This window comes from Pleurodeles waltl, chromosome 3_1 (assembly GCF_031143425.1).
Source record: "Pleurodeles waltl isolate 20211129_DDA chromosome 3_1, aPleWal1.hap1.20221129, whole genome shotgun sequence".
Taxonomy (NCBI): Eukaryota; Metazoa; Chordata; class Amphibia; order Caudata; family Salamandridae; genus Pleurodeles; species Pleurodeles waltl.
The window spans coordinates 1,119,656,064-1,119,675,637 of record NC_090440.1 but is presented as its reverse complement, the minus strand read 5'-3'; positions in this window follow the sequence as shown (position 1 = coordinate 1,119,675,637).

Below are 19,574 nucleotides of genomic sequence, written 5' to 3'. Positions count from 1 at the left end.
TAATTGCAAACATACCAGCATAGAAAGACAATAGATCAATATAATAAATATTAATGAATAAAGTCTGTTCCTTGCAGTTTTTGTTATTCAAAAGGACTACGCCAGAGGCAAAAATAATCCGAATCATGTTGTAGTTATTATGTTTTCTGGCTGCTGAACAGGTTGCTTTTTTTGCAGTGACCAGGTTTTGACGAGCCAAAAGGAGATTGATCACATGATGCAGAAAATAGGAGACTTTTCTTTTAGATTTTCCAAAACCAATGTTAGATTTCTTAGTACACAGATTGTTGTAATTGAGCTCACTGACAATGATATTGTAGGCATGAGTGTGAATTAGGCACCTTATATAACCAACGTTTTTCAATCCTTGTCATAGATCTGGAAATAATTATAAACCAGATGTACAAAAGTATTTAGTGGTCACAAACAGCAAAAGTTGCCATCTGCGACCACTAAATGGCCTTGTATCATGTACCAACCCTATTACCTACTACCAACTTACAAAATAGGGTTTGTGACTCGCAATTAGGAAGGGGTGTGCCAAAGGTGTCCCTTCCTAATAGAGAGTCGTTGGGGAGTTTGTGAATGTTTTGATACCGGAATGTGGTCGCAAAACATTTGCAGATTACCACCAACTTCAACTTGGTGGTTACCATTTGCAAATAGGAAGGGGTCGCCAGGGACCCCTTCCCCTTTGTGAATGTGGATGCAAACAATTCTTAAGATCAGACAGTGGTCCCGCGGACCACTGTCCACTCTTAAAAAAAAATTAACAAACTTTTCATTTTTGTTTTTGTAAGGCTTATAAAAAAATTGCTTTATTTAAAAAGCAATCACAGATATGGGGGTCTCCTGACCGCAGGAGTCCACTATCCCTGTGATTGTAGCCATTCAAAATGGGTCACAAATTACAACCTGCCTCATGAATATTGATGAGGCAGGTCCATTTCAAATCGTAAAGTGTGTCTGAGACACATTTGTACATCACAGTTTGCGATTTCTGAATAGCGAATCACACAGATTCACAATTAGGATATCGCAAACTGGAATCTTTGTACACCTGGCACTATATTTTGAATTGTATTTATTAAGGAAACAGGGGACCTTCTACCAGAGGTATATAAGAATATTTGTCAGACGTGTGAATACATAACCATAAAATCAGGAGAATTTATGAGGGGTGGGACTTGACTTATACCAGACGACCAACACACTTAGGCCCTGATTTATACGTTTTGGGGCAAACCTGCACTAACGCAGTTTTGCACCAAAAAGATTAGCACCGGCTTGCACCATTTCTGTGCACCAGCGGGCACCATATTTATGGAATGGTGCAAAGGGTAGGCGAAGGTAAAAAAAAATTATATTAGTCAGGTGGGGCTGGCGGTATGGAAGAAGGGGGTTTTGCACCAAAAAATGACGTTAGGCAGGTTAGAGTAAACAAAATGACTCTAACCTGCCTAGAGTCATTTTCTGATGCAAAACCATCCATACCACATGACTCCTGTCTTAGAAAACAGGAGTCATGCCCACCACCCCAATGGCCAGCACAGGAGACCAGCGTCCCCTGGGCATGGCCATTGAACCCTGTGCCATGTATGGGGGCCCATCTTAGGGCTCCCTATGGCACTTTAAAAAGTAAAATAAAATATTTACCTGTATTTACCTGGGATGGGGCCCCCCATCCTCCGCTGTCACTCTGGTGGGGGTTGGGGTGTCCCTGGGCCCTTGGGAGGGCACCTGTGGGCTTATTCCATGGTGTTCCACCATGGTAATAGGCCCATAGGTCCCCTAAAGCCTTCCCTGACCCAGGCGTTAAAAAATGGGCAAAGCAAGCTTTGCACCATTTTTTGGCCCCTCCGCTTCTCCCTTCTATGCACCATTTTTGCAGGGAGTATAAATATGGCGTTAAGGCCATAGAGTCATTTTTTGCAGGGAACGCCTACCTTGCATCTCATTAAGGCAAGGTAAGTTTCCACGTCCAAAAAATGACTTTAACTCCATAAATTTAGTGCTAGACGGGTCTAGCACCAAAGTATAAATATGGCGTTAGTTTTGCATCAAATTAGAGAACAAAAAAATTACGCTAGTTCGGTGCAACCAGAGTATAAATATGCCCCTCAGATCAGTGGTGTCCAACGTAGTCACAGGAGAGCTGGACTCATTCAAGTTTTCAGGACATCCGTCTATTATGTAGCAAAGTCACTTTAATTCTACATTTTCTTTACAGTAGTGCTTGTTCTGAAGAGTTGACTTGGATCCGACACCTCTGGACTTAACATGGCTGCCCATGACAAAGAACTACCTAATCACATGAGGAGCCGGGAGTGAAGATGGTGCTATATCTCGGTATCCAAAAGCCATCAAGGCTCTAATTGTTTGTTATAGTATCGTCCTTTGGAGGCGTGTTTACCTTAGCACATTACCACAGGGGATTCTTCAGTCTCCGCCCTCTCCACTACAGAACTGTTTCCTACATGAGAAAGGGCAGAAATCTAAAATGTATTTTGCTTTCCACTCAGCTGCCAAGTGACTTCATGACAAGTGACACCATCAGCCAGGCCTTGATGTTCACCCAACAGCGTAGTGCGTTCTGGAGATTGCAGCTTTGCTTTTATCACTGTTATTACGGGCTCAAAACTCAAACAATGTACAGTGATGGCAGCTTAACATGCACAGAATTGGCAGAAGGAACACTAAATGACACGGAATTTCCTGGCAGCTATGTTTTACAATGCTATAGTGTTTTAATTTCTTTAAAAAACTGTGTTGGTTTCACAACCAAAACTAAAAGTACGTTTGGATTACTTATTTTGTGAGGGGTAATCATGCGTTCAAATAGTGCATTAAGACAAGCACTGACAATGCCACTGTGCTCTTTGTATAGGGAAGGGTTATTTTCCTAGGTTCCCTCACATATTACACAGATGCCCTATAGGCAACCATCTCGAACACAAATAATATTTCAAGAAGAGGTGGCCGCAGCATAAGAAGCAGCACAGGGTTGTGTAACACTCACAAACCAGGCAACCCTTTGACCAAAGCAATGAAAGCTTCCCTCTCACACAAGGTAGGCACAGCTTAGGCAGCAGTGGAGCAAGCTTCCCCTCAAAGTACAGGCACACATAGGAAAGCAGCAGTGCAAGTTTTGCTTCCTCACTGGATAGGCACAACATGATAGCAGCAGCAAAAACAAAACCTTTCTCACAACTAGGCAGCCTGAGTGTAAGCTTTAGTTTGCTGCAGAACGAAGTCATCAAGGCAGCAGCAGTATGGCAAGCGCTGTTGCTCACCACGCATGTAGAATGAAGGTGTGAGAGTCATATAGGTTACGCACAGGTCTCTGAAGCGGGAGCTCAATCCACTGAGATGAGACTGAGAGAGCGTAGTTTAAATAATATATACTAAATTGAAATGCTTATATCAATGTGTAACAATGCTACATAGAAAACAATAATAATAGCGGTTTTGTTTAAAACGTGCACTTGAATTGTGACCACGGTGAGTGGCCACCAATGTATACGCAAATAATAATAATTAATAAAATGTTATGTTATGCTCGATTAAGCTTATATTAACATTTGCATTACTGAATTTATATTGAAAATCCTTATAGGCCTTAAGTTAGCGTAAGCTGTGGGTTTAGCTGCCCAGCTCTCATATTAAATGCATTTTTCTGTTTTTCCAGTGTGCTGACTCGCAAAGGGCCATGACCCTGCAAATGTTCTTTTTCTTCAACTTGGAAGACGAATGTATCTATGTTGATTCCGTTCCCAAGCACATATTTGGTGCCTTGGTTTAAGAATTATGTACAAATTGAAACAAATGTAGATTAATGTAATGTACAAGGTCATTTAGACTGATGGACAATGGATCTGCTGACCCAAAAAGACGTGCCAAGGAGTGAAGTAACACCGGACGTGCCACCCCCGAAGACGTCAATTATGGAGACCAATCAAAATGTGATGAATTAATGTGGGGTGACAATTGGGATTACCTAATATTAAATTGGATAGGTTAAAGATAGTGGAGTATAGTAAATGTCCAATAGAATTTTGGGGGAATGTACTACGGAAAAGGGATAAAAACCCATGTCACAGAAGTGTCATTAGAACTAGGAAGGGAATGCTATTGATTATATCCAGAAACTCTGTCACTCTGTTTGGTGACTTTGAGACTTATTAAAACCATCCTCACCCATAGACTGCCCATTTTTACACTTCTCCCCGTTATGAGAGAAGTGTCCCCTATGCCCTTTAGTTGAGTTTAGACTGATGGCGTTTTGACTGATGTCCTGAAGACGAAGACTGATCCTGAGTGCTGACCTAATCCTTGGAGGGTAATTATGACAATGCAATTTGTAATTTGTCTGTTTGCTTTTCCTTTCTAGGTACCAACTGCTCAGACCATAGTTAGATGTTTTCCAAATTGGTGTACTAAATTGTTTTGCATGTAGCCCAACTTGCTAATGCCAATCAGTGGTTAGGACAGGGGTTCACTTAAACTGACGCAAATAGACAAACGACTGACATTATGCTATGTTGAATTGACTTGTGTTCAGAACTCTGCTATCTTGATCTATGTTTACGCCGTGTTATGTTCTAATATTTGTGATTCTCGCGTTAATGAAATCTTATCACAGTTGCCACATCGTGACTATGCTATTATGCTTCTTGGTATTGAGATTAACCCTTTTGCTCGTGGATTGTAACTAATAGGGAATACAATTCATAAAAGTCTATTAAAGGTGTGGTTATTCATGGCTGAAAGGTCATGGTTGCGTCGTCAATTTTGATTAATGTCTTTAACCAAAGTGAAGTGTATTGTTGTGATAAATATGGATGACAATATTGATATATTGATTGACATATTGATCAGCTATCTCGTCCTACTGTGTCTGTCAACTGGGTCACAAGATTCATTGGCCTAAAACGAGTCCTAATGTGTAATAAATTAACATAAAAGGACGCGTTAGCAAGACCATAAGTGGATGAGTGGGTGAATATGCAACTAGTTCACTTATTTCACCTTGATTTGTATTTTTACCTTCTTTTGCCCTCGCCTCCTTCACATTGTTCACAGCTGTCTTACGCATTCTATTCTCTCCCACATTTCACTCTTACACATACTCTTGAAACACATTTCTTATTTTCTTCACAGTCTCACCTTACTCTTCCCTTATTTCCTTCTATCTCCTATTTGTATTTCTCTCTCGATCTCCTATGATCACTTCATGGTGTTTACCACCCAAGTTGGAAACATATTTTTCTGTAGCATCCCATCTAGCTATGGTAATCCATTTGCTGCTGCATATCATCCATTGAGGTACTTGGCAGCCTAGTCATTCACATTATATCATATCCCTGAAAATTGCTCTTTCTTTTGTGTGCCTCACACTGAATACTCTTTCTCAAAGCTCTTATCTTAGTCTCCTGTCTATCATACATCTTCTTACATACCCTTTTCTCTCACCCCCTTGTCTAACTTACATACCTTTTTCTCTTATGCCCTTTGTCTGTCTTACATTCCCTTTTCTCTCACCCCTCTGTTTCACACTTTTCATTGGCATACACAATGTGTCTCTGTCCTCTGTCACCCTGATCAGTCTACCTCCCTCTGATACTTCTCATATTTTCCTAGTTTACTCCACACACTATACTTTATTCCTATCACCTTACTATCCTTCGTCCTACCTCCCTTTCTTATAACTTCTCCACACATATCTTAGTGGTCTAAGGTTTCTCAGTTCCATGCAGTTTTTTTGCTTTGCATTCTGGGACTTTTAACCTGGATTTGAAAAATGGTATAATCAGGACTACAAGTCACAGAATCCAAACCAAGAACCTAGAGTGGATGAGGTACTCACACTTGGACAGGGAAACGTCAGAGCTCTGACATCTGTCTCACTTTTTGCAGAACTTTTTAGAACATCCTTCTGCCCCCATACACATAACTCTTACCACCTTGTTCACACTCACATGCACTCTCGTAACCTCCTTTCACTGAAACCCTCCTGTTACCCACAGATAAATACATATCCTTTCCTCTCTCATATCCTCCTTACCCTGGAAACCCATCTAACTAGCCATTCACAACCACCTTAACCACTCTTAAACTCTGCCTTCTCTCAATCACATCCCTGTGTTTGTTATCTCAGTTATTATGTTATTATTTTTTTAACAAAATCAGCACTGTTAACTGTAAGGACTGTCTGGGTCTGAAAAACGAATCAAACCAAATAAATAGTCAAATAACCATTTTAAGAATTGAATTAATGTAAAAAAAGTCTAAGGACTCTTTAAACATAAGGTTTTTGAGAGACACTTTTTAGGGATTGAGGGAGAGCAGTTCAATGCTTGGCTGCAATAAAGTGAAAAGCTCAACCACCTCTTCTCAGTTTTCTGAAGCAAATCACCACATTTTGATTAAAAGCCAAACAGTTAGGAATGCATCTTTGAAACGCTGGAGTAAGATAGAACCCTACTTGGCACCTGGTCGATGGGAGAGATACAGGCCCACATTATGAACATTGCGGGAAAGACCACACCGCCAGCGGTGGCGATAACTACTGCCAACAGGCTGGCGGACTGGACCGCCAAATAATGAAGCACACGAAAAACAGGCAGCCTGAAAACCACTCCCGCCAGCAGAGGAGTGCTGACATCGACGGAAGAGGCCGGTCACAGGCCGACGGAAAGGCCTCATCCGCACAACAAATAATGAAGCACAAGATCGCCGTCAGTTCTGGGGTGGGAACCACCGCCACGCAAAGCCTGGTGGAAACAAACCAAATAAAAGGAAACACTCACCAAAGGCACACACAACATGCCGAAGCAGACATGGAGAGAGAGTTGGAAATCATGCCAGTCCTGCTCCTTGCCATATACCTCCATGACCGTGACCGCCGACCAAGAGGACGACGGTAAGTACAGCACTCTACTAAACAATGGAAGGAAGGGCACAGTTACATACCCACCCTCACCTCCCACCCCACAACGCACCCCCAACCCCTCACAACATCACAAACCATAGACACCTGAGCAAGAGGTACTTACCCGACCCAAGGCCAAGACAACCTGCCCAAAGTACACACATGTGCACAACACCCCCCCACAATGAAATGATGAACCACGTATCCAGAGTGTGCTAACACCAATACTGGGCACACAAACTTCATTACAAATGTAATATCGGAATGTCCAAATAAGGCCACTGACCAGTCCAATACAAAGGCTGAAGGGCCCAAATGGCCCGAACTTGACTCCCACATGTGCACATGGTACTCCACCATCAAGGGGCATAAATGGGGCTGCCAGGCACCTCAGGGAACAGGGGCATGGGGTAGCGGGGGTAGGGACTTACGACTGGGGGGGGCTTGGGCTTACGTTTAGGAGGTGGAGGGGGCTTGGGTATAGCCTTAGAAGGTGGGGTGCGAGCTTGGCCCAGGGGGTGGCAGATGGACCAGGACCAGCCTGGGGCTTCTTGCTCACTGGGGAAGGGGCACGGGAATGGGATGGGCGGACAGTGGCGGACTTGGACTTGGAAGGAGTGGACAGGCCAAGGAGGTGGGCACGTTTAGGGACGAGATGGGGTGGGCCAGTGGGTTCGAAAAAGTCAACACGGACAGGAAAAGTTTTTTAGGGGCAGTCAGGGTGGACATGGAGGAAGGTGTGGGAGTGGAGGTAGGGGGAATGCTCATAACGGGTGTAGGTGTGCGTGACGTGGATGTAGGTGCCTTTACAGTATGCTGAGGTGTGGTGGATGTGTGTTGGGTGAGTGTCTAGGAACGTTTCAGTGTCTTGGGAGAAGGTGGGGTGGACACAGTGAGACAAGACAGGCTTCCAGTGTAAATGGATGTTGTCTGGGTGTCTGCAAGTCTGGTGAGTGTGCTGCAAGTGTCACTCAAAGTCATTGTGGTGAGTGCAGGTGTGGTGTCTGGGGTGCATGACTGGGTGTCTGATGTTGTGGTGACTGCAAGAATGGGCCAGAAACAATGACTGAGGGTGCAGTGCTTGTGAGTGTGCATGTAGAGGTGACAGACAGGGAATCAGGAGAGGTGGACACATTGGGGGAAGTGGATGCTGTAGTGTGTGCCTTTGTATGTTGGCTGTGTGTATGCCTGTGGTGGAAAGTGTGGTGCTTGTGTTTCTCTGTATGTTTTTTGTGTGTTGAGGTGTGTGCATGACTGTCTGAACGTGTACTTGGGATGGGTGAAGGGAGTGGGGTGCTGGAAGGGGGTAGAGGTGCTGGGAGGGTGGAACGGAAAGGCCAGGGACACTGGCTGCCATCAAAGAGGAGGCCAAAGCCTGAAAAGATCTCTGTAGGCCAGAGATGGCACCGTGAATGTCTTCCAGGTATGCATTGCACTGCTGCATCTGGGATGCTAGCCCCTGGATGGCATACACAATGGTTGTCTGCCCTACAGAGATGGTCCTCAGGAGGTCAATAGCCTCCTCAGTGAGGGCAAAAGGGCTGACTGAGGCAGGGGATGAGGTGCCTGGGGCGAAGGAGACGCCCACCCTTCTGGGTGAGCGGGCACGGGCAACTGGGTGGGGAGCAACTGGGAGGGCAGTGATGGTATGGTGGGTGGAGGAAGATGACAAAGTATGGGTGGGCCCACTAGGGTCTGCCACCAGCACGGAGCTTCCATCGGAGGAGGTATCAGAGTCACTACTGCCAGTGGAAGTAGCCTCCCCCGTGGTACTCCCCTCGCCCTCCATCCCACTGGTCCCCTTGGCGTCGATCAACTCTGCCTCCTTGGAACCGTGGGCCGATGTATCCCCACTCACCGGTGCCACTGTTCCCTCGCCAGATGATGCTGATATAAACAGACAACACAAGAGTACAGGGGTGGGGAGACAAAACAGGAGAGATATATGTTAACACCTGAATGGATGTACATAATTGGTTCACTCATACTCCCACCCAGCTAATACACCAACACGCAGCACCTACAGCTATAGTCATGCCTATGCGCCTGACTAGTTGCCACAATCCTAGCATACAACCATCTCCCACATGACTGTAGGACCTAAGGAACTGCAGACCTGCCACTAATCATCTCAGTGCCCATGGGGGCCGTATTGCTGTAAGACACCAGTCAGAGTCCCTGCCACTAGACAGCATACATACTACAGCACCCTCAGACATCCATCAAGGAGGCATGAAATGGTCTTAGTACTCACCCCTTTGTGTCTGCTGTTCTGCCTTTAAGCGCCCATTCAAGTCTGGATATGCCACCTCCAGAACGTGGTGCATTAGGGGGGTCAGGGCCCGATGGGCACCCCTTCCTCATTGGAGGATTTCCCTAGCAGGGCCTCGCAGGTCTTCCTGGCCCAGCGCCACAGGTCCTCCCACCCCTTCCTGCAGTGGGCGCTCCTCCGGTTGTAGACACCCAGGGTCCGCACCTCCCTGGCGATGGCCTGCCAGAGCCCCCTCTTCTGATAGGCGCTGCCCTGTAGGGGACACACAGAAAAGTAACACAGAGGTCAGACAATGCCCATTTGATACTGCTGGCTATACGTCCCCTATGAGATGGACACTTCACAACATCATCTCACCTCCTCACTCACAGTACTTGCCAAATATTCAACGCCTGTGCAGTTACAAATCATGCACACATGCATACAGGCATCCACCACCATCACACACATCCATGCACGTCATCCGCCTACTCACCTGCACCTCTGGTCGCCCATATAACTTGGCATACAGGGATAGGACCCCATCCACCAACTTCTCCACCTCCTCCGTGGTAAAGGCCGGGGACCTTTCCCCTGTGACTCGTGCCATTTGAGTAACCAGAGTCAGGACACAGCAGCACATTCAGTGGAGTACTTCCATGCACGGAATCCGGGAGTCAAGTGAACCTGAGGAGACAAAATGACGTTCGCTCCGTGGCGGTGTGCACCGTAACCACCGGCGGCGATCAGGATAGGCCCATATTCCACATTGACAACCATGTTAACCAATGAATGGGTGCACAGCGGTGAACACCGCCTTACGCCATAACAACAACCGCCAGCGGAATGAGGTCACTTCCAAGGCTACGTATCTGGATGGCAGGGGGCTGCCATTTTGCCACCACTACGCAGATATTTCCTGGTCATGGGCCCCATGAAGCCCATATGGACCCCAGCCCTCGGTCGCATGCCCACATGACTATTTTCTGCCCACAACAGTTCAGATGTATCAGTTCAAACATGTCACTCCAGTTGTACATCCTACAATGCTTCTGTATAACCTACATGTTGTACAGCAGTGTTTCATACACAACAGGTTGTGCAAATGTATGTGTGTCCCTCACATGTGTTCTCCGCTCCTCCTGGATACAGACCCATGTGGCGAGGGAGGGCCCCATCTGTGTACAGACCTCTTGTTGATTTGGAGACCATGGTGGAACGTCACATCATTATCAACTACAGACTCACTTGTGCTACTATCCGTGAGCTTTGTGCATTGCTGGATGCTGTACTGAGATCGGCAAATTGGAATCAGCATGCCATCCCTACTGAAGTGAAGTGCTCTCTGTACTCCATTTCCTGGCAAAGGGCTCATTTCAGGTGACGGTGGGCATGGGTGCAGGGTTCTCACAGCCAATGTTTAGCCTTATCCTGTCCAAATTCCTGGATGCATTTGTACTACACCTGCAGACATATGTGAAGTTTCCCTAAAGGCCTGACTTCCCTGCCATCAAGTCATACTTTTATGCCTTTGCTAGCATTCCCCATGTGATATGTGCCATCGATGGAACCCACATAGCTCTCATCCCCCCAAGAGTAAATGAAAAGCTGTACAGAAACAGGAAGAACTTCCTCTCAATGAACATACAATTGGTGTGTACTGCAGACCAGTACATTTCACATGTAAATGCCATGTTTCCTGGATCAGTCTATGATTCATTTGCCCTGAGGAACAGCAGTGTAACACACATGATGGATCAACTACAAGGGGACATAGGATGGCTCATAGGTGAGTGTGTTTGACACTGTTTCTGTACATAGCTGATAGCCAGGCTGTCTGCAAGTGATGACAGTTTGTTAAAGTCCTGTTTCGCCCACTTTTGCAGGTGATTCGGGCTACCCAAACATGCATTGGCTCCTGACACCAGTGAGGAATCCTAGGACAGATGCAGAGAGAAATTACAATGAGGCCCATGGACGTACTAGGATGATGATAGAGCGCATTATAGGTCTCCTGAAGGCTAGATTCCGTTGCCTCCATCTCGCTGGAGGATCCCTGTGCTATGGCCCTGAGAAGGTGTGTGGAATAGTGGTGGCCTGCTGCATTCTGCACAACGTGGCTGTGAGGAAATCTATCCCCCAACTGGAGGATGAGGGTGCTGTATATCCAGACCTGCTTTCTCTGAGAGGGGATGAGAGTGATGGTGAGGATGAAGAGGGTGAAGATGTCCACTCCAGAAACCAACTGATCCAACTATACTTCCAGTGACTATGAGATACTGTTTACTGGTGATGTTGTCTACACTGCATAATGTCAGTCTGACTTATTCACTATGGGGATGTGGGGTCTGTAGTCATTGACAATGTTACATGTATTTAAGGTGCCATGTGCCATGATAACCAACATGGTGTACATATCTGTTTACTCCACACAATGTTGTGCGTGGGGTGCCATTCCTGCAATAAAGGTCTGATAATGGAATTTACTGGCAAATGCATTCACACTTACAATTGATTCAACATATTGATAGGGGGCATAGGAATTGGTGTACATGTGTTTTATTTGGTGTCAGGAATGCATTGGTGTGCATTACAGTGATAGGGAGTGGGCTAATGGTGGGTGTCCATACTGGATACATGGGCTCAGCGATTGGTGGCAGTGGGTATAGGTCCATCTGTACCTTGCAAGTTGTTGAGATGCTATTGGCCGATGAGGATGGTAGCTTAGTGGCACACTTGGGAGACAGTTCATGTCAAAGTCACTTCTTTGAGGGTGCTTTGGTCTTGGCAGGGGTTCCTGTGCCATATCTGGGTCTGAGGGACTGTTTGAGTGTCTAGTGCTGGGCTGCACGGGTAGGGATGCTGGTCTCCTGTGTGTCCTTTGCCAGTGACACCAGTGCGGTTGCTGCTGCTGAGGTTGATGGCTGGTCTGTGCCCTGGGCAGTTTTAGGGAGTTCCTGGTTTGTGGGGGTCTCAGGCTGGGTGGGGGTGCTGCAGCACCCCAGCAATAGTGGCTATGGTGGCATTGAGTTGTTTCCACTGCTCCATGGTCTCTTTTTTTTTTTTTTTTTTTTTTTTTAATATGTCGGGGGGGCTATACAAAGAATAAACAAAAAAGAGCAGACATAATATATCCATGCAGAGAAAAGAAGCAACAAACAACAAAACAAAAAAGAAAGAAAAAAAAGAAAAGAAAGAAAAAGGGGGGAAAAAGAGGACCTAGAAGAGGAAAACAGTTATATACATCACATATCAAAACAGTTAACATTTTTTACAATGTGTCTTGATGTTCCAACCATCTAGTCAATGGTGCCCAAATTCGTTCTCCTCTATATCTCTTCTTATGACCCTTTAACTTATAAAGACTTAATTCAGTATTATAGATGGCAAGTAATCTAGAATGCCAACCCTCAAATGTGGGGGGTTCTTTTTTGAGCCAATCTGTAGCGATACAAAGACGATATATTGACATGGACAGAAATCAAAATCGCCTTATTTTAAACAATGCAGGTTCCATACTCTCAGATGAATCCACAACCCCTAATACTACCAACATAACAGTAACCTGAATAATGCAATGCGTGATCTTCTTAAGAAATACCTCTATCTCGTTTAATATTCCCCGCAACATTGGGCATGCAAAAAACATATGCGTTAGCTCAGCTTCAACCCCCCCCGCATCGAGTGCAAATTCCAGAAGATTTCCCCCACTTTTTCAGCTTTGCGGGCGTATAATATAAGTCCATCAATGTTTTGTAATGTTGGGTTTTCAGATTAGCTGAGAGAAATGTTGTATCAGCCATGGCTAAGGATTGATCCACCCACTCACCAGCCACCCCAAACCGTGCATTCCATCGCTCATTCTGTTGTGCCATATCGTCTGATTGTAACTCTGTTAGTAAAGTATATAGCTTGCCAATCTTAGCACCATTTTTAACAGCCTCAACTACAGGGATCTCCGACATCTCTGACCTGCCATACTTCTGAGAATGTAAAAAATTTCGTATTTGCAAAATTTTTAAAAAATGGGTCTTAGGTAAGCCGAATTGGGACTGCAATTCTATAAATGATTTACATCCGGATTTGCAATACAAGTCTCCAACTTTGTTTATTTCCCTAGAGCGCCAGAAGTCTAGTATGGGGTCCCTAAAGATGTGATATGGGAAAGCTGAAAATTTCATTGGTGTATAAGCCGTAATCTTTCCCAGTCCCATGCTCCGTTTTATCTGAGCCCAAACTTTAAAGGCGGCTAAAAAGGGCTTAAATCTTACTTTTTTAAAGTGGCTTGGTTCCTCAAATTTTTATAACCATCCGCTTGCCTCCCCACCCGCCATCATAGTATAAATAGGAGTTTGTTTTATTTCTACATTTCCCCTAAAACTTCCCCTTATAAGTACATCCATATGTTGGAGACAGCGAGCATAATAATACAGTGTGAAATTGGGAACTGACCACCCGCCTCGGTCCTTGGGAAGTGTCATATATTTCATTGCCCTTCTCGTTTTGGCTTATCCCCATAAAAAGTTATTCCCCATCTTTTACCAGTCTTTTAAGCCATTTTTTGTCAACCTCAAGGGGAATGGCCCGAAATAAATATAGGATTTTCGGCAGAACCATCATTTTCAATACATTGCAGCGACCCTCTAATGACAAGTGCAAATTATGCATTCGATCTAAATCCCTCTTTATTCTATTTAATAATGGAATAAAGTTAATTTCCACCAACCGATTAACCACTGGTGTAATCTTCACCCCCAGGTACACTGCTTCAGATACCAGCCGTTTATCTACTAGTGAAACATGCTCGGAACATACTATCTGTGTTTTATCAGAGTTCAACTTATATCCGGAGTATCATCCAAACTCTCTTGCCTCCGTTTCTACCGCCTTGATAGCTTCCTCCGTATTGCTTGTCACTATAGCTACATCATCAGCATATGCAAACACCTTATATGTTTCTCCATAATATAATAGAGGTTTAATATTTTTGCATTCTTCTAATCTCAGCAAGAAAGAATCAATATATAAAGCAAAGAGCAAGGGGGAACAGGGACACCCTTGTCTAGTCCCCCTAGAGATTGAGATAATGTCTGATTCCAACCCAGCGATGCATATTCTAGCTTTTGGGCTACATATAAAGCTTTTATAGCTGTAATATACCCACTCCCTATACCTTTCCAACGCATGATTTCCCATAAGAACTTCCATGATACACGGTCAAATGCCTTCTCGGCATCCAAAAGTAATAACCCTAAAGTTGTATGGTGTAATTCTGCAAGATCAAACATGGATATTATTCTTCTTATATGATCTATTGTATCTCTACCAGGAATAAACCCATGTTGTTGTTTTTTAACCAACCTAACTATCACGTTTGCCAATCTACTGGCCAGAACCTTTGCATAAATCTTTCCATCTACATTTAACAAGGATATAGGTCTATACGAACTGGGGAGCTCTGTTAGTTTGTCCTTTTTTTTAGAAACTATAATACTTGCACATTCCCACGATAAAGGTGCATGACCTGTCTGCGCTATACAGAAAATACTATGCATGTCCTTTTTAATATCTGCCAAGAAAGTCTTGTAGAATTCAAGTGGTATAGCATCCGGCCCAGCAGCTTTCCCTGTTGCCAGGGAGCTCACTGCCCCAATTATCTCATCAATCCGAATTGGTGCATCTAGTATAGTTTGTTCCTCAGAGGAGAGCCTTGTACTTTCTAATTCCCCCAGAAATTTGCTAACCTCTTTTTGCAGCTGTTCAGAGTACATTATATCTTCTCTGTACAAATCCTGATAATAATCCTTAAAAACCTCTAAAATTCCTTCTAGCTCTACATGTTTCCGCCCATTACCGTCAATTATATTCAAAATATTCTGCTTAACCGCCTTTTGTCTGACCCGCCTAGCTAGGACTTTTCCTGTGGCTTCACCATATTCATAATATTCAGATCGATGACTTTGATAAACCGCTGCAACTGTTTTATTCAAGTAAGCATTTATTTTAGCCTTAAGAATCGTCGTCTGGGTCTGGCTGAGAGTAATATCTTCTCTACTAGCAATTTTACTGGCTAATTCCCTCTCTTTTGTTATTAATTTTTCTTGAAGCTCTGCGATTTCCTTCCCCCTAGTTTTCTGTATTCCCAAACTATAGCTAAGAGTTTCACCTCTCACCGCAGCTTTAAATGAGTCCCATACCATCCCCGGATCTGCAGTATTCCTGTTAGTCTCAAAAAAGTGGTAAATCCACTCTTTCATATAGGATATATATCCTGGGTCGACCAACAATTTCCTGTCAAATGTCCACACTCGCCGCGGATTGGATGGCCCATTTATTATTATAGACAATATTAACGGACTATGATCTGATAAGAATCTGGGTTTACTTTCTATTTCAGCCCCTCGAATTAAGCTATGTGATATAAAAAAGTAATCCAACCTTACTAATTTGGCATGTGGGAACGAGTAATAGGTATGCCCTGGATCTAAAGTTTTAATGTTTTCCCAAACATCCCTCAACCCATGTTCCATCACTAACCTCCCTAGATCTTTCCATACTTTGGGCTTCCATCCCTGATATAAACTCTGAGGACCCATGCTACTACTACCTACCTCTAAGTGAATATTTAGATCACCACAAATAATTGTCGGTAAGGGCCATCCGACTAGTTCCATGTTCAGCGTATCCAGAGGCTCAGCCTCGTCAAAGACTGACCCATATATAGTGCAGAGGGTAAATTTGAATGTGTTCACCGAGAGCTCTATAAGAGCCCATCGCCCATCATTACTTGCACGAGATCTAAAAACATTCACATTATTATTTCTGGCGAGTATCGTCACCCCACGTGTCGATACCTCCTGCCGGGTACAGACCAGAGGTATCAACCCAAGCTCTCGTATGAGCTCTCGCTTGCTCCATGCAATGTGTGTTTCTTGTAAGCAGAATAAATCTGATTTGATTAATTTAAGGCCAGCTGCCACTCTGTTCCTTTTCTGAGGGCTATTTAGACCACAAATATTCAACGTACAAATCCTTAATCTATTTGCCATATCGCTCAGTTTGATGTACCAATCTCACGTCACTACTTTCTCCCTTAAATAAACCAACATGTTGATATTGAGCCCTATACTTCCTCTTCTTCTGACATGTCTTCATTAAATTATTCTGAACATTCCTGCCTATATTAGTACCCCCCCACTCCCCCCACTCCCCACCACCCCTCTCCCACCCTCCCGCCCCTTGCACCCCAGCCCTACTCCCAACCTTGGCACCCACCCACCTGCACCCCCCCATTCCCCAACCCTTACACCCAATTTATGAAGAGTATGGGATCTCACTGTCCCTGATGATGGTAAAAGCTTCCGCTCCGACCGTCCCCACCCAGTGCATATATATATATTTTTTTTCTTTTACCTTTTCTCCCTTTCTTTATCTCTATCTTTTTCTATCTAAATACTGTTTTATCCAAAAAATGTATCTTAGTTTTTTCTAGAGGGGGAATTAATCCTAAGAGGGGAGCCCTAAGGGGTTATTTACCACCACCTCAACTTCTCAGAACTTTACTCCTAACCCCTTCCGCTTCCCCCCCCATGCCTAAATCAAAGAACTCTATCTTACAAAACCGGACCATTAAGTCCATCCAAAAAAGCCCTTGCTTTCACCTCTGACGAAAAATAGTGGGTCCTGTTGTCCGTTACTACTTTCAGTTTAGCTGGGTTTAATAAGAAAGCCTGTACTCCCTTACTTTGAAGTGGCTGAATTAACTGCCGGAGCCTCCACCTTTTTTCAACAGTACTATGGCAAAAGTCTGGTCTCACAAAAAACTCACACCCCTTAGCCTTACTTCTAGAATTGGGTCGAGCTCGATCATATATGGCCTGTCTTGCCTGATAATTAAGCAAAGAAATTAATATTACTCTAGGTCTACCACGTACTCCTTGTGAGTTTGGCCCTACTTTGCTAAAGGGAAATCGATGGGCTCTCTGAATCTCTCTGTCCCAATCCCACTGTTGTAAGTCCGGAAAAGCCTCCTTAAAAAGTGCTACCATAAAGCTATGTGTGTCTGATCCTTCAAGTCCTTCTGGTACACCCAGTACGTGCAGATTATTCCTTCTTAATCTATCCTCTAAATCTGTCAATTTCCACTGAGTGTCCTCAAGTTGTTTCTCCATCGCTTCTCGAGACAGCTGGTAAGATCCAGCCTCATCCTCCAGATGCGAAATCCGGGTTTCCGCTTCTTCCATCCGTGTAGTAAAATCCTAACATGTCTTTGCTACCCGACGAATTTGGATTTGCATCTTACGGCAAGCCACTTGAGCTCTACGGCTCTCTAATTTGGATTCCTCTCGATGTTCCATAATGCTTTGATATATGGTTTCCAATGACACAGGATTGGGCTGTTTTTCGCCATTATCATGTAAAGTTAAATCATCCTTGGAGTACTCCCACTGAAGACCCTGAGGACCCTTAGTATCCAGTGGGTTAATGGAGTGCTTATTAGGTCCTACTTGCTAACTTCTCTTCCTCTGTTTTTTCCTAACCGTAGCATTTTTGCTACTCTCATGTGATTCCCTCCCCAGTGCCAAGGAGGATACCTCAGAATCAAGTTCAGAAGAAGTTTTATCCGCCTCCAAGTCCAGCTGCTCATTACGGGCCAGATGTAGCAAAGGTTTGCGACTCGCAAACGAGGCCGAATCGCAATTTGCGACAGTGCAAAATCGGAAATGGGATGCAAAAAGCCCATTTCGGACTCGCAAAAAGCGATGGGACCCGTTTGCGAGTCGCATCCCTTGCGACCCCATTTTGCGACCCGCAAATAGCAAGTCGCAATTTGCCAGTCGCAAACCTTATGCAATTGCAACTCGCAAATTGCGACTAGTCGCAAAAAGCCCAGTTTGCATGTCCCATTTACCACTAACTCAGAGCAGGTGGTAACCATTACCAAATTATAAAAGGGGACCCAGAAGTCATCTGGGTTACTCAAGATGGCAGAGATATACCTGATAGCAGTGAGGAGGAGAGTCTACGCAGCCCAGCAGAGGAGGAGGAGGGGCCACAGACAGGAGAAGATATATAGAACCAGGCAGACTCTTTTTCAGCAAACTGAAGAGGAGATCTATGACAAATACCGCCTTAGCAGCGCAGCCATTCTAGAATTAATAGATTTACTCAAACCACAGCTAGAACACCAGACTCTGCGTGGCTGCGCCATTCCTACGCATGTGCAAGTACTATGCTCACTGCACCTCTTGGCCTCAGGGAGCTATCAGGGGGTCATTGCTGTGGCAGGTGGGGTATCCCAAAGTGCAGTGTCAAGGTTCCTCAGGGCCTTCCTAGATGCCTTAGTCATGCACATGTCTCACTTCATATACTTACCAAGGAATGAGGCAGAAATGAACAGCACCAAGCTGGACTTTTACCGCCTTGCCCACTTTCCCCATGTCATAGGGTGTGTAGATGGGACACACATTCAAATATGCCCCCCTGCAAATCTGGAACACATTTTCCGCAACAGGAAGTGTACCCACTCACTCAACATACAGGTTGTGTACGATGCCCATTATGTCATCACGGACATCGTAGCTAAGTTTCCAGGCAGTACCCATGACTCATACATTTTTAGGCATAGTGGGATACATCAACGCCTGGAACGTGGGGAATTCGGAGACGGTTACCTCCTAGGTAGAGCCACAGACACTTGCAGACATACACACAGGTCACTGTGCACGACTATCTGGACTTCCTAACAGTGTACTTTTGTGCCCAACAGGTGACAGTGCCTATGCTCTCAGGCCTTGGATCATGACTCCGTTTTTAACACCCAGAACTGAATCTGAGAGGCAATACAACAGTGCGCATAAGAGGACCAGGAACCTGATAGAGCGCACCTTCGGACTCCTGAAGGCAAGATTCAGATGCCTCCACCGCAGTGGAGGCGCCCTCCAATACACCCCCATTACCGCATTCAGAATTGTGGTCGCATGCGCCATCCTCCACAACATAGCCACCCGACGTGGGCTACCTCTCACCCCTGCAGACCCAGATCCTGATGATGAAGAGCAAGAACAACCACATCGCCATCATGGGGATAGGAGTCTAGCTAATCAAGGCAGACTGAGACGGGAACACATTGCAACACAATATTTTGGACGGTACGTGTCAACTCCCACCATACTCACCTATTAACCAAAAGATCCGTTTGTTAAGTGGAACAAAAATAACTGTTTTATTACTGTAATTAAGAACTATATACAAGTAGAAATTGTCCATGGGCAGGAAAATGCCAACCGGTCATGTGGCACATTAACGCCATGTGCCACAGTTAATGGTCCTGGGTGTTATCTATGTTCTCCTGCCCCTCCTGCCAGCCTGGCTGGTCCCTGCTGCGTCCAT